Here is a 15,856-nt window from a genome sequence, read left to right on the forward strand (position 1 = left end):
CACATGTGCATCTCTGGCCATTGACGAGAATCATGTGTTGTAGATGTCGAGGTCACGTGACTGAAATGAGGCAACTCTGAGGACACCTTGAGCTCACCTGCCACATTTCTTTCCTTTTCTCTCTCTCTCTCTCCAGGACCATCTGTGTTTCTCTCTCTTCCTCTGTGCTACACGCCGAAGAACAGGATCCTACACGGAGATCTCATCAGGTAGGCTCTTTATCCTTTTTTCTTGCTTTTCTTTTTGTCTCACTCCTGTTCTCTGCCTCTCTGCTCACCGTGCTGCAGAGATGCTGCGTCATTGTGTGTAACGCTCTGGCACATAAGGTGTGTGAGAATCTGACAGGCTGATACGGGCAGTACTGGCATTCTGATTTCTTCTAACAGCCCTTCTAACAGCCCTCTTTTATGATGAATCATTTGTCTGTGCATTGTTTTCTGCCATTTTTGAGCATCTGTTTACCTGTTAGCTAGTTATGCTCTCAGAGCTCTACATGCTGGACACATTGAAGCAAGATATGTTTTATGTGTGTCATGTAATTGTGTGTGTGTTTGCTGGTCGGGATAACATGCTAGTTGGATTCAGCGTGACGTGATGATGCCTGTCTAGACGCCTGCCATTAGCATCACCAGAATGTCCAGGTACATAACGGTGATGGTGGCAGTGATTTAATGATGATGTGGGTCACTAGGGGTGGGTGATATAACAAAAATCATATATCACACTATGAGTAATTGTATATCATGATAACTGAGTATATATTAATGTATTCTGTACTTTTAGCTGAACATTAAAAAATATTTATTATATACTATTTGTGTGTGTATACACACAATTTCTATTTTCATTTAAAAAAATGTAATTAATGAATTAATTAAAATGTATTTTAATTCACACATATATAAATTACATATCATATTATACAAACCCAATTCCAAAAAAGTTGGGACACTGTACAAATTGTGAGTAAAAAAGGAATGGAATAATTTACAAATCTCATAAACTTATATTTGATTCACAATAGAATATAGATAACATATCAAATGTTGAAAGTGAGACATTTTGAAATGTCATGCCAAATATTGGCTCATTTTGAGTTTAAACATTTGATATGTCATCTATGTTGTATTCTGAATAAAATATTGAAATTTGAAACTTCCACATCATTGCATTCTGTTTTTATTCACAATTTGTACAGTGTCCCAACTTTTTTGGAATCGGGTTTGTATATAGTATATACATTTTCAAATTTAATACATTTATTTTAATTTATTTACATATATATTTGAATGTGTTTGTGTGTATGCAATTTCTATTTAATTTTTGTGCAGGTGTGGACATTTATATTTTAATAATTTTTCATATGACTTGTGCACTAATTATAATCGGATAATATTTCAGCTCGAGAGCTGCTTTCAACTCCGATATGGCATCTTTGGCACACATTGGATGCCAATAATAATTTCATTTCAGATTAGCTTTATATGAGAAATAGGCTGACATTTAATAATGGTTTGGACTTGGAGTATAGCGCATAAGCTGCATGGACTACATTTATGGTGCTTTTTCAGCCGTTGCATATACTGTCATGCCACCAAACTATATGGGGTACAGTGCAATGCATCTGTAGTTGTACTGGAGAGCTGGCTGATCTCAGAATCTCACTAGAGACCATTTTGTCACCGAAGTGGATGTTGACAGGAGAGTTCTTGTTTTATATTGTTGTTAAACTCCGTCTTTATTCGTTGCCCACCCCTTTACCAATCTTTGTGGTCATGACAGAAAGCATGTATCATATGCAACGTGACCTTTTCTCATCCATTTATCTGTGTCCCTCAGCACCCCACTGTGTCTGTGCCGAATAAGGTCAAGCAGGTGACTGTAGTCTTCATGCATCATGCCAGAAGGCCTGTGAAGCACAGGAAGAGTATTTCGTCTGCTGTCTGTCTCCTCTCCTGCAGTGCTGTAATGGCAGAAATTTGCCTGCCATCAGTGGCTGCATGCAGGAACCAACTGCTGTCCTCAGTGACACTGGCTGCTGCACTGAAGCACAGTCCCATCTGAAATTTAAGGGAAAATGCAGCAATTACATTTATCAATACATAAAATTAATAATATGAATAATTAATAATTGAATCAGTGATATAAGGATCTGACAGCATTTGAATAAAAAAAAACATTGGTGCAAAGAGACATTCTTAGAGATGTTAGTTTCTTGTAACACATTGTTCATGTTTTCTTTTGCCTATTGTCATTTGTAAATGCAGTAAAAATACACATTTTGAGTTTTGAGTCCCTGTTGGATATGAGTCCTGTGAAGAAAGAAACGCATGTGCTTGTTTCTTAATGGATTTATTTGTGCATCCTTGCTTTGCAATTTTTCCTTTTATTTTTTAAAATAACAGAAAAATTAAAACAGAAAATGAAATATTTACTCTAAACATTTATTCACCCTCATGTCATTCTAAACCCGAATCAGGTTTTAATCTTCCATGGTACACGCCAAGGTTATTATAGTCTTGAATTTTTAAATTCGTTTTTTTTAAATATCTTTTTCAAATTTGCTATAAAATTCAGTTGGGTTTTTATTAGTTTAATTCATATTTTTGTTAGTTTTAGTTTAGTTTTTATTTTGTGAACGCATTTTTATATAGTTTAGTTTCAGTTTTAGTTTTAATTAAAGTTTAGCAGAATTAACAGATCACTTCCAGAGCGGAGGCCAAAGAAAGACGTAGGCATAATTTAACCATATAGTGACACAAAATTAACGCATGCTGAGAATGATTAGATAGTAAAAGTATACAAATATATGCCAAAGAAAGCAGGCAAGCCTTTTTTTTACTAAATTAATCTACACAAGTCACGCTGATCATATCCAATGATGTGTGTTGAGATATTTAGTATGAAAATAAATGTAGCCTTATCAAAATGAAAGGATAATTCTGGTGGAAGAGTTAATGGGTATAGGAAATATTACCAGTGTTGGGGGTAACGCATTACAAGTAACGCGAGTTACGTAATTAGATTACTTTTTTCAAGTAACTAGTAAAGTAATGCATTACTTTTTAATTTACAAGAGAATATCTGAGTTACTTTTTCAAATAAGTAACGCAAGTTACTTTTTTTTCCAATTTATTGATTGACAAGTCTCCTGTCCCCATGTTGAGATAAATCTAAAGATATTACTGTAGTTTTAAAACAAATATGAATATGCATTAATTCATCTCACTCACTCACAAAAAAAAAAAAAAAACAGATTCAGTATTCCTCAAAATGAATAAAAATAATGCAACTCAGAATATGACGCAAACCTGCAATAATTAAATGTTAAACAACACAAATATCCTTTATGTATTTAATCCCATTCTATTAACCAATGTCTTTGCTTCTGACCTTCGATGATCCAGTTCAACCGTACTAATAAGCAAAAATTACTCTAGACAAACATTTGTGTGTCTTTTTTTATTGCTGAAGTGTGTTGAAATCTCTTCTTCTGCATTCTACTGTACGGACGTAAATGTACTTTCCCTTCAGACTGAGGGTTATTCATTTCACTTTTGGTGTGAAAAGGCTTTTATATTTGCCAAAAATAGAACTTTTTTATTTTAAAAACAAACAAGCAAGCCCTGTCCAGATTTAAAAAGCAACACGAAAGTAACGTAACGAATTACTTTCCATAAAAAGTAACTAAGTAACGTAATTAGTTACTTTTTTATGGAGTAACGCAATATTGTAATGCATTACTTTTAAAAGTAACTTTCCCCAACACTGACTGGGACTAATGAAATTCAATAATAACGGCAATCGCATTTAACAGTAAAGGCTTATATTTGAATGTTGTTTTCATTTATGAAGAATTATAAGTGTGTGTATGATGCACATTTGTTAAAAAGCCTGACAGAGTGATCACAAGATCAAGATGCTAGGCAAAAGTTTTGTGTTGTTTACCGAAAGGATGCTCGTTCTCATCTTTTTTTCTGTTAATTATCATGTTGCGTTGCATGTCTGTTTTTCTGCAAAGCACCAACTTAGAATGCCTAATGTTGGTTTGATTGCTTGTGTTACATGATAAAATAAATAATCTTGCTTACCTGATGTAATAGATTTAATGCGAGTGCGACTCGCGGTCTTTATGTCAAACGGTTCTGGTCTGGTATAGAATTAAATTAGAGCTGCTGTCAGATAATGGGTCGGGTGTTCTGTTAAGTACTGCTGGTGCATGTTTACCAAAGAGGACCCGTGCAGGTTTTAAACTGCTTTGCGTCTCTCCGTCAGATAACCCCATGAGCGTGTTGTGCCATTACAGGTAGGCAATTTCCCTAAACCTCCACACAACTCGTATATTTTTTCGCCAAGGGGTGAGAACGTAATGATTATGAAAACGATTATTTATTTTTGATAATTATTATATTATTTCAGTTAGTTTTTCAATAACTGTTGTTAGTAGGCCTGTCATGATAACAACTTTTTGTTGTGCGATATATTGCCCCAGAAATAATTGCGATAAGCGATATTATTGTAATTTTAAAGATTTTATGCCACGGAATATATAACCATAATGTAACAGCATAATAATGCAAGAAGGCCTACACACTTCCAAATGACAACAAACTTTTACTTTTTAAGAATATTTAGATTATGGAAATTAAGTATCAAAATATTAGATACCTTAAAAAACCTGAATAAACACTAAATAAACATTTTCTAACAAAACGTGCAAAGTAACAAGTAGAAAAGAAAAATGCACAAAGAACTTGTATGGAGATGTTTCCATCTACACTCTTAAAAGTAAAGGTGCTTCAAAAGGTTCTTCAAGCGATTCCATAGAAGAACCATTTGTTGGTTCCACAAAGAACCATTCAGTCAAAGGTTCTTTAAAGAACCATCTCTTTCTTACCTTTTTATAATCTGAAGAACCTTCTTTCGCCACAAAGAACCTTTTGTGAAACAGAAAGGTTCTTCAGATGTTAAAGGTTCTTTATGGAACCATTTAGACAAAAAGGTTCTTCTATGGCATCGTGAAGCACCTTTATTTTTAAGAGTGTACAGATTTTCCCCTGACCTTCTTTTCTCTGTAAATTAAGGGTCATTAATAGCAGTCAAATGTCCGTATTCACAAAGGCACAGATCCCTAAACAAGACCATATCTGCAGATGAAACTTTTTGTAGAAGCATTTTTTAAATTTGAACTAGCACCTCATGACTACACCGCGTTATGTACGAGAAGCTGCAAAAGACACAGGCGCAAGTGGAATGCAAAAAAAAACATGGTGACATTAATTTTTAAGTAAATATAGTGGGCGATATATTGCATCACCAAAAATTTGAGGTCATGTACATACAGTATATTGCGCAATTTTTCAATTATTTTGACATTTCAGTTTACAAAATAGTTTTTTTCATCAATCGTTTTAGTCTTCGTTTACAAAAATAACCTTGGTACACACAAGGTGAAATTTTGTTCTGTGGAAGAACAAAAGTCATACAGGTTTGGAATGACATGAGTAAATGATGACAAAATTTTCATTTTGGGGGTGAACCATTCCTTTAAACATGCTCTCTATGTGAAGAAAATATTAAGAGCTTCTGTTCTGCAAGATGCCAAACATTAACTAATGGGTGCACATTTTTTATGTTGCTCTGTCATGGCATGTGTCAGTTATGATATATTAAAACACTTCTCAGTGCAGTATAGAAGCATGTGAAGAGACAGAATTGTTTACTTGGCAGGCACACTGTCTCTTTCATTGGGAGGCACTGCAGCAGGGAAAGCAATGATGTAATGCCCAAAAGGGGAGATTGGTCACCCCCTTCTTCTCTGTCTGGCAGGGGCAGAAATGACAGACAGGGAGGGCATGGTTCTCAACCTGCTGATTGAGAGAGACTGATGCTCTGTTAGCCTAAGTGGATACTACAGTCACAGCTACCGCTCATGTTAGGAATGATGTCATTATTGTTTCTCCTCTATGTCCCGCCTTTCTTGGTTGACTCTTAACTTTTATAAAGAATATCTGTTTGGATTTGAGACTTTAGCCTTTGCAACTTTACAGATCTTCTTTATGCACCAAGAGCTTGTAACACTCCAAAGAGAAAGGAAAAATTGAAATCGCATTATATGACCCCTTTAAATTTGTTGTTAAATCCATGAATATGAGACACAGGATGAGAATTTTCTCTCATACCACATTAAAATCCTCACTGATGATCATCGCTAAAAATGTTAAAGGTAAAACAAAAATTAAAAATAAATCCTGATATATGAGGGCAAGACGAAGAGTAATTCAAAACGAGCTGGAGTCAGACGACAGCAAACGTAATCCAGAGGGCTTGACAAGAGGGGTAATCCGTAAACGTGAGCATAAGGCCAGGCGAGGAGCAAACACAGTCCGAAACAGCAAGCAAAGGGTTAATCCAAGATACGTGGCAAGAATCATGAACCAGGAAAACAGGCAAGGCAAGACTATGACTAGATTATGAAAACTAGGGCAGGCTCCGTAAAGTAGCTATCAGCTATCAAAGTGATAAACGCTAAACAATACTCGGCCTTGAATGGTGGTGTGAGACTGATTTATATATTGTGTGTTATTGGTAGCAGCTGTGTGTGATTGGTTTCAGGTGAGATTGTAATCAGTGCAATGGAGCTTGGGAAATGTAGTCCAGGGTGATGTGTAACAGTCTGTGTAGTGTGAGAGTCAATGTAGTGAGCGGGTGACCTCTGGTGGTGAGTGAACGGAAGTTCATAGACCGGATTAGTGACATAACCCCCCCAAGGAGTGGCTTCCAGAAGCTCCTAATTCAAAATAATCCAGGAGGGCGGTGGAGTGGAGGCGGAACAGGGGGAGGGACAGAGGGACGGAGGGCCAGGTCCACGTGGAAGTGGAGGGACCGGAGACTGGGGCAGCGCAGGGTACCAAGGCTGAACCGGCGAAGCAGGAAACCAGGACAGATCCGACAGAGCATAAGACCACCACGGCGGAGCACGTACGATCAACTGTGACTTGACTTGCCTCAGGAAGATCAGCTGTGACTTGACTTGCCTCATGAAGATCAGCTGTGACTTGACTTGACTCAGGAAGATCAGCTGTGACTTGACTTGACTCAGGAAGATCAGCTGTGACTTGACTTGACTCAGGAAGATCAATGGTGACATGACTTGACTCATGACGATCAACTGTGACATGACTTGATTCAGGATGGGCAGCTGTGACATAATGGGGCGCTGTTGTGCCCGCCATTTTGTGAGCGTGCTCTAGTGTGGCTGCCATTACACGAGTGAATGCGGGGTTGCGTTCCTCCACGACACCCACAGTGAACGTTGAACCAATAGTCAACAAAGCATAGTCCATAAACTGACTGAGAGATGAGCGGGGACCTTCACGGATTAAATGTGATTTGAGCGGCTGATTAATGCCCTCACAAAAGAAGTCTATGAGTACACAGTCCGGCAGATGAGAAAAATAAGTAAAGTTCAGATACTCTTGAATATAGTCCTTGAGCGATCGTGTGCCTTGTTTGAGGGCTAATAACAGTCTTGCAATGTCCATACCTGGCCAGCGTCCACCTGAAAAGCCGCTGGATCCTTGTGTGGCCGAGTATTCTGTAGCATATACTATGCTATTCTTTAATATTGAGAACGATTTTTAGAACTATATCTTTATCGCCAGCTGTGTGTGATTGGTTTCAGGTGAGATTGTAATTAGTGCAATGGAGCATGGGAAATGTAGTCCAGGGTGATGTGTAACAGTCTGTGTAGTGTGAGATTCAATGTAGTGAGCGGGTGACCTCTGGTGGTGAGTGAACGGAAGTTCATAGACCGGATTCGTGACAAGATGACTGACTTAGAAAAATAATAAGGCTGTTTAATATTGGTTTAGTGATATCTTTATTATTATTGCAATTTTCTGATGCAGTGAGACTACTTTTAAAGTATGTTTAAGAATACAATGTAATCTTCACAATGAAAAAGTAGTCCTAATTGGATCCTTATTTTTTCTGTACTTTTTCATGGGTGTCCTCATGAAATAATAAAAAAAAAAAATTCAATTCTGTAAGCCTGCACACACACAATGTCCCCACTACCTGTCAGATGTCATTAAAAAAAGGTGTCCTGAAGTATCACACCTGTCTCTGTGACTGCCCTACGGTCTATAGACAGCAAATCAGCTGCACTCAGCCAGTCAGAAACTTTCTCTTCCTTTGAATCATTTTGCACATTAAGTTTAGCTGATAGCAGTCTTTGGAGGACAGAATTCTTTAAAGTCAACATGAAATCAAAATTGACCTTACTTATTTTCTTAGAGGAATATTTTTGGAAGGAATGAAAATTTGCTTCAAATTTCACCTTCAGGCCATCCAAGATGTACAGATTTAGAGAAATTTAGCATTACATCACTTGCTTACCAATGGATTCTCTGCAGTGAATGGGTGCTATCAGAGTAAGTGTTCAAACATCTGATTAAAAACATGAACACAATAATCCACAAGTAATCCACATAACTCCAGTCCATAAATGTCTTGTGAAGTGAAAAACTGCATGTTTGTAATAAACAAAACCATCTTTAAGGCATTTTAATATTAAACTGTTGCTTCCCGCCAAAATACCAGCCCATAATCCATAATAACACTTCCTCCGGTGGAAAAAGTCCAAAAATTCACCTCTTTTAGCTTGCAAACGGATCTTGATTTGTGCCCATTTCTCTTCTGATTCAGACGAGATGACTTTTTGATCGGAGTAAGCAATATTATGTATTTTAGCCAGAAGCAACAGTTTGAAGTTATAAACTTCTTAATGATAGATTTGTTTCTTACAAACGTGCTTTTCACTTCATAGGACGTTAGTTGATGGACTGGAGACATGTGAGGTACTTGTGGGTTGTTGAGATGTTTTATCAGCTGTTTTCAAACTGGATTTCATGTTGACTTTACTAGATACATTAAATTACTAAATGCACCAGGTGGGTGCTGGAAGTGCTTTCTCATAGCAGGAGCTGAACCGAATTACAAATGAGAGCGAATAATGGAGGGAGACCCACTCTATCATCTTAGATTTTTGTTTCTAGACATCCTCTCTGAAGATGTTCCTCTCAATCTCTCAGGAAGATGACAGGCAGATGAGCACTGGATCAGGAAGAGACTCTTCTCTCTTCTATAATGCCATTTTTACTAAACTATTTTGGCTTCATGGGATCTAAACCACCATCTCACTTCTGACATATAAAGTTGAAGAGCATTAAGCGAGAGAACGTAATAAAACGCATGTTATAGAGTGCATAAAGAACGTCTGTTGGACGTGTCGTGTTCATAGACCACAGTGCTGGGGTGAGATAGCAGTTCAGCAGAAGCATATTTACGCCATCTGCCAGTCTTCCTGCTTTAGACATGCAGATCTGCTCTGAACATTCATCCATTAAGCAGCATGTTGTCATGTGTCTATTTTTCACTCTGGCTTCTGCCATTTTGAGGTTTTTGAATAATGTGCTTAATTTGGAGTTTCTCCAAGTTAATGCAGTTCTTTTTTTCTCTCTCTTTCTCTTTTTGGGTTGTGTAGTCAGTGAGTTTAGTTGAGGGAGGCACAGGGCTAATTTAGACACTGCTTGCTCTGAAAATCACATAATGACATCCTGAAAAGAAAGCGAGATGGCCACACCAGAGCCTGCGGTTAACGCAGATCTTTTCCAGACAGCACAGGGCCCACCCTCCTCCCTCTCACTGTCCTCCCCTGCCTTCACTGCTTAGTATGCAGGGTCCAAACTTAACACTCGACAAGTGCCAGTACGAGTAAGAATTGGATTTGGTAAGTAAATTAAACTGAACAGTAACTTTAGGAAAGATCTGCAAAGTAATACATGCATTACAAATAATAATAATAATAATTTTATTTTTGATGTAAGGTACAATGTATATTGAGAATACCATATAGTATATATTTAATTATATTATGACCATTTTTTTTCTGACCCCTGATGATTTAATAAACAAAATATTTTACAGTAATATAAATATAATATAAATAATATATTATAATATAAATAATATAAATATAAACAAAATATACTTGTGTTGTACTTGTGTTTTCAGTGTGTATACATAACAGTTGTTTGCTTCTCTGTGTTAGTGTGTGTAAAGGATTCACACACAGTATGTCAGTTTGCTGGTTCTGGGACCCATGTGGGGCTCTCTGTGCCTGCAAGGGTGGTATTACGCTGTCTCGTTGGAGTTCTTAGTGTGAACATGCCGTGAAAAGCCCTCATGCAGTGTGAGTCAGTGTGTGGAGTGCCTGTATATTATCTGGTGGCAGAGAGGAAAACGCTGCATTTTCCACCTCATATCCCCGGAAGCACAAGCAGAAAGTCAGAGCTCTAACTTCAGAGTTCAGAGTTCTGACCCTCCAGAATAGGATACACAATGTAGATAGAAGGATAGATAAAGGTACATTTAGACCTGCTATTTGTATTATTTTGCCAAGTTATTAACTTTTTGCATGCATTTCCCAGCATTAATATTATTTTTAATCCTAAACGAAATAATTAACATTGTTAAATGTAATCTTTAGCTAATCTCAAAATAAATACCTTTATTTTTTTAATCATACATTATAATGTTGTGATGACTAAATTCACTTGTAGCATTTAAAATGATTGCTTTTTGGTGTAATAGCATGCACATTTAAAGGAATAGTTCACCCAAAAATGACAATTTACTGAAAATGTACTCACCCACAGGCCATCCAACATGTAGATGAGTTTGTTTCTTCATTGAATCAGATTTGGAAAAATTTAGCATTACGTCACTTGCTCACCAATGGATCCTCTGCAGTGAATGGGTGCCGTCAGAATGAGAGTCCGAACAGCTGATAAAAAGATCACAATAATCTAAAAGTAATCCGCATGACTCCAGTACATCAATTAACATTTTGTGAAGTGAAAAGCTGCATGTTTGTAAGCAACAAATCCATTATAACAGTGTTTTAATTTTAAAACGTCGGTTCTGGCCAAAATACGAGTCCATAATCCACAATAATGCATCCTCCATCCATCCATCCATGCATGCCTATCCTGATGCCACCATTGCACCACTGCAGTGCTGTTTTATAGGAGTTGATGGATAATGGATATATACCCCAGTATATCCATCTTTTCTCTTCAAGCTTTTCTAGGCTAGTTATTACACTCTTTATAACTCTATCACTCGCACAAACAGTCCCAAAAGCTAATGGGAATATGGAGTTGTTCAGGTTTATCTGGAACCAAAGCTGCAGTCATAAGTACATTATGCTCCATAATAAAGACATGTTGAAGCACTGTGAATGGAGTTAAGCAGAGGTGACTGTTGTGTCAGAGCCGCTGTCATACGCTGATAACTGGAGCTCTTTATTTAGTTCAGGCCTGTGGAGATGTTCTCTTGTGCCTCCATCAGAGACTTGTGTATGCCCACGAATGGCTTTCAGAATGATGAAGTGAAAATCTATGTCAGGCTTTCTTTATGGCCATGGCGTGTGTGAAGGAGATAAATGCTGTTTCAAAACTTTTGAGCTAGGGCTGTGCGATATTGAAGAAAAATGCGATATGCGATACCTTGCTAAAAGTGCGATATTCGATATGCGATGCGATATTGCTTAAAGTGTGTAAAATAAATTTAAATGATATTTAAAAATATTTAAAAATGAAAATCATATAACCTATTTATTTCATATTCTTTCTTGGAAAATAAAGAATCACTATAACTTCTGAAAGTGACCAGCAGTGTTTTAGCATTACTTAAAAAGTAATGTCACAAATCAGAAAATGTAATTGAACATCAATGTGAACATACAAACAAAAAAATTTATGACACTAATTTTATATCATTGTAACTTTGCTTTCCACACACTTTAAGTACTTCTTCATATACCACAGCAAAAACTATAGTCTGAGAAAGTTCAAACATGATTAAAGGCAAGTGAACAGTCAGTAAAAAAAAGAAAGAAAAATTTACAAGCATAGATAAAATAAACAGTAGTATTCAGGTACAGAGATTTAATAATTAAGTGTAAAATAACACGGCATAGTGTTCACTGTATGAATTAAATTTAGATTAATCTTTGTTATAGCCATTTTGTTGTTTTGTTAACATTAGTGACACATTCAGCAGCAGTATTTATAGGCTGCTGTCCCTTTAAAACAGACTGCACGGATCCAGTATAATGATACACATCCGATTTCTTTCTCAGCTGTTTACATTAATTTAAAACATAACTGACTGCGTTTACGAGAATGATCGTCGAGACGGGTACTATTGACATAATTCAGTGTGTATTCAGTTCTCCTGCAGCAAACACTTAACTCTTTTTAACTTCAAGCAATTCTCTGCTATATGCGTCGAACTAAAACTTTGACCTTTTGCAACGTTTTGATTTGAATAGCCTATTATTAAAATGAGAATGATATCGCACGCCATTGCGATATGCATATTGCGATATTTACATTTGCGATATTTCGATAATTTCGATATATATCGTGCAGCCCTACTTTGAGCTGTTTATAGTCTATAAAGGCAACTTTCTACTAAGGCAGCATCTTAAAATATGAGTGACTGATTTCGAATATTGGGTTAAATAATAAACATTGGGTTAAATAACATTTAAAATTTGAATTAACTATTAGTTTGAGTTCATGTTTTTAAGCAGTACAATTGTTTTCAACATTGATAATAAGAAATGTTTCTTAAGCAGAAAATTTGCATATTAGTATAATTTCTGAAGGATCATGTAACACTGAAAACTGGAACTGAAAATGCAAAGCATGATAAGCATTCATACTGATAGCATGCATATGATGAACATATTGGCTGTGTAGGCAAAACGAGAGAATGGAGGGTTTTTGTTTTCTATAGGTGTGCAATTTAACACTAATGTGTGTGCTATAATGAAGGCCTATCTCTGTGGTTTGTCCAGGTGTGTGTGTCGTATGCAATTGTACGCTGATTGCCTAGGTTATGATCTCATGAAAGGGGTCATATGATGCTGCTAAAAAGAACATTATTTTGTGTATTTGGTATAATGAAATGTGCTTATGCGGTTTAAGGTTCAAAAAACACATTATTTTCCACATACTAGACATTATTGTTTCTCCTCAATGCCCCGCCTTTCTGAAACAAAGCTTTTACAAAGCTCATCGGTCTGAAAAAGCGAGGTGTGCTCCGATTGGCCAGCTATCCTCATATGATGTTGCTAAAAAGAACATTATTTTGTGTATTTGGTATAATGAAATGTGCTTATGCGGTTTAAGGTTCAAAAAACACATTATTTTCCACATACTAGACATTATTGTTTCTCCTCAATGCCCCGCCTTTCTGAAACAAAGCTTTTACAAAGCTCATCGGTCTGAAAAAGCGAGGTGTGCTCCGATTGGCCAGCTATCCAGTGCGTTGTGATTGGCCGAATACCTCAAGCGTGTGATGGAAATGTTACGCCCCTTACCATATTGTGATGCCCTGTCCAGCGTAACATAAAACCATGTCTGCATTTGTGATCGGAGAAATGACAAACAACAAATGCTACTCTACTCTGCCCGTTTGAATCGTCAGTGGCAAATTCTTTAAATATAAAAAAACTTACTTACAGTCTACTCTACCAGGATCAGGAAACAGTCCTCCATAAAATGCGCTGGACACATCTGAATATTTGGGTTAAACTGTTCTGGAACAGTGTTGTAAATACAACTTAACCACTGATTTCTAGTCGTGTCCTCTTTTGGAAGGCCAAACAAAGTAGTTTCGCTTTCACAACGAAAAAGCGTCACTCACTGCGGCCTTGAGTGAGTGGAGGCCGGAGGCCTAGAGTGAGCCGCGGCCTAGAGTATGTGGAGGCCGGCTTGAGTGAGCAGAGGCGGCGGGCTTGAAAACGGTCCACGGTGAAAGCCAATCCGGCGATCGACAGCGCGAAGTTGATGTATTTCCTCAGCGACCAGCACGGATCAGCTCCAGGCATGATGAAGCGGATATCGTCCTCTTTTGGGAGACCAAACAAAGTAGTTTCGCTTTCACAACGAAACACAGTGCCTTCACGACATGGCATTTAAATCGCATCATATGACCCCTTTTAGTAACAGTCCCATGTGTTCTTCCTCACACATTTATAACAGATATTTTCTTCATCAGCAACATATTTAAAATATAATGTATATATTTTGCAGCTAAGAGAAGTGTTTCTGTGATGTGATCTGTTTGCAGGTGTTTGTCCCACTGAGAGACTCTTCAGGGTCCTGAAACCTCCTCCTAGATACGCCACCAATCATCGCTGGAGTACCACCAACTAGACAGGTACCAGCCAATCCTTGCAGCACATCTCTAGCATGGATGCACACAAATAGAATATCATCCAGGCACCTTTTGCGTACTAGTGATTTCAGAAGTACTAATTCTGTTCTTGCATAATGTTTACGATGCACACAGCAATGGACACCCTCAGCCCTTGCACTCCATTTCCACATTTTGATGAAGTGATTGCACAGAGGCAATAGCAGTCGATAGTGTGGTGAAATCTGCACCAGTGTGGCCACAAAGGGGGTGCTTATGAAGACCCTTATGAATAATAAAACGACAAATGTGACATATAGTCCTGCGAACATCAAAGAAACATTTAAAATGAAGGTCATAAGACTGCAAGCCCCTATTCTGCAGGGCCCTATTCTCAAAGTCAGGGTGCGGAGGATTTTATCAGTCCACTGGGAGTTGTGTTTACAAGTTCCCAGGCTGCTACAGTGTTATATCTGATTTAAGATTATTCTTCCCTTAAATGTCATGTAAAAAAAAGAAAGTGGGATTGGTAGCTTTACATGATTCCCAGACAGCTTTATCTTGTCTGATGTCTAATTCACACTGCACTAACAAAACTACATTTTTGTTTTTGTTGGATCAGTGTGAACCTGATCAAAAATTAATTTTGCCGTGTCCCTCATTTTCTAAAAAACAAAACAAAACGGGTTACAATGAGACACTTATAACGGAAGTGAACTATTTCAGTGTTATTTTTGGTATTATTTATACACTACATTGTCTTGCCCTTTTTGATTCTGTCTGCCGATCGTCGACCTGCGCTAGCCCTAGGACTATTCTTGTGTTTTGCCCACCATATACCTGTCTGCCTCTATCTGACCCATGCCTGTTTTGACCGTCTCTGTCTTCTCCACAATAAAGTTTGCACATGGATCCGCACGTCTCACGTCTCGTCAGCCCCGTAACACTACAAAAGTATTTATTCATATTTTAAATAGGCCTTTACTTTTATATTTTAGTTTAACATTTAATAATTTTGTTATGTGCTTTTGTAATTTTTACTATTATTATTTTTTTATATTTCTGTTTCGCTTTGTTATTTCAGTTTCAGTCATTTAAAAACTTCAGTTAATTACCAAGGCAGCATTTCTAATTGTGGTTTGTTTTTTAAGTTTAAATATTTATATTTTATTTCAGTTTTTTTGTTTTCATTGAACAAAAGTGATTTTCAATAGTTTTAGTTTGTTAATAACAGTATAGCCACAAGACAAAAACAATATGAATATAAACATATTAACCTTTTCCTGTAAAGCTATATCCAGTTTTACAACTTCGTTACCATGACCACATAACCTTTAAAACCCTAAAACCACTGTAAAAAAGCAACACTTTTATAAAAAATGTATAAAAATAAAGCTTTAAATTTCTGATTAAGTATTTATTTAATTATTTATTTTTGTGGTGATCAACATTATGCCACAAATGCTGTCAATAGGATTGAACCTGGAATATTCTTTCAAGTGGCCGGCTGCAATGTGGAGCAGACTATGATTATCAAAAGTCTTGCTGCAAGAAACTACCTCAGATCTATATCCAAAAACCT

At 37.0% G+C, this 15,856-nt stretch overlaps 1 long non-coding RNA gene across 1 annotated transcript in view; it reads left to right on the forward strand.

The window, feature by feature from the left end:
• Positions 1–14,293, forward strand: part of LOC107596101 (uncharacterized) — a 60,395-nt gene extending 46,102 nt beyond the window's left edge. Inside the window, exons 2-3 of the long non-coding RNA XR_001610333.1 lie at positions 137–209; positions 14,209–14,293. This is a non-coding gene — a long non-coding RNA (uncharacterized lncRNA). The remainder of the gene's footprint in view (positions 1–136; positions 210–14,208) is intronic.
• The last annotated feature ends 1,563 nt before the right edge of the window (positions 14,294–15,856 follow it).

Source organism: Sinocyclocheilus grahami, unplaced genomic scaffold (assembly GCF_001515645.1).
Source record: "Sinocyclocheilus grahami isolate Dianchi unplaced genomic scaffold, SAMN03320097.WGS_v1.1 scaffold214.1, whole genome shotgun sequence".
In the NCBI taxonomy this organism is placed as follows: Eukaryota; Metazoa; Chordata; class Actinopteri; order Cypriniformes; family Cyprinidae; genus Sinocyclocheilus; species Sinocyclocheilus grahami.